The following is an 823-nucleotide window of genomic DNA, read 5'->3' on the forward strand; positions in this document are numbered from 1 at the left end:
TCCAAGGACCGGTCTCTCCTCACAACATGTCCAAAGTATGTTAGACGGAGCCTCAGAATCCTTGCCTCCAAGGAGCCACCCGGTTTAACCCTATAGCATGATTTTTTCCCCCTTGTGATTTGGAGAAAACTTTACCAAGCAAACTGATTTCCAACATAATTGTACACATTTGTGTTACGACAGTACATGTGAGCCACACTCAGCAAGAACCGTGGGCCCATTGATTCAGAACCAGCTCATAGCTGACCCTCCAGCAGGTTTTCAAGAAGCTGTAAATTGCCCAGTAAAAGTATAAACGTTCTGATGGCTACAGTCAAAAAAGTAGACAAGCTGGTGAAAGTAATTTGATAGAAAGTGTAAGGCAAAATAGCATCACACCAACGCGCAGTTGATAGAGAAATAGTTGATGAGATCAGCTTTGTTGCACTTGGAGCACATCCAGACGCAGACCATGTTTTATCGATGGTATGGACTCAGCTGTGCAGCCTGCACATGTTCTCAGACTGGCTACTCTGGTTTCTGCCTTGCTTGATTTCCTCACTGTGGCTAGAATCGCACCCCCACCCTCACCCACCCCGTGCCATAAAGCTCAGCATATTAGCTGAACCCACTCTGAGCCCCGGACTCAGTACCACCATCCCCTGTGCCTGAACAGAACGTGGCAGCTTCCAGACCTGTGTCCCCTGTAGTGGACGCTGGCGGCCAGAAATCAGGGCGAAGTCACCTTCTCCAGCCCCTGCTGTTGAGAAATAGGCCTTTGTAATCCCACAAGGCTGGGCAAGTCTTTTTCTTTCCACTTTCTTTTTTTTTTTTTCTATAATTA

The sequence above is a fragment of the Elephantulus edwardii genome, unplaced genomic scaffold (assembly GCF_000299155.1).
Source record: "Elephantulus edwardii isolate Elephantulus edwardi_28Jun2011 unplaced genomic scaffold, EleEdw1.0 scaffold00304, whole genome shotgun sequence".
NCBI lineage: Eukaryota > Metazoa > Chordata > Mammalia > Macroscelidea > Macroscelididae > Elephantulus > Elephantulus edwardii.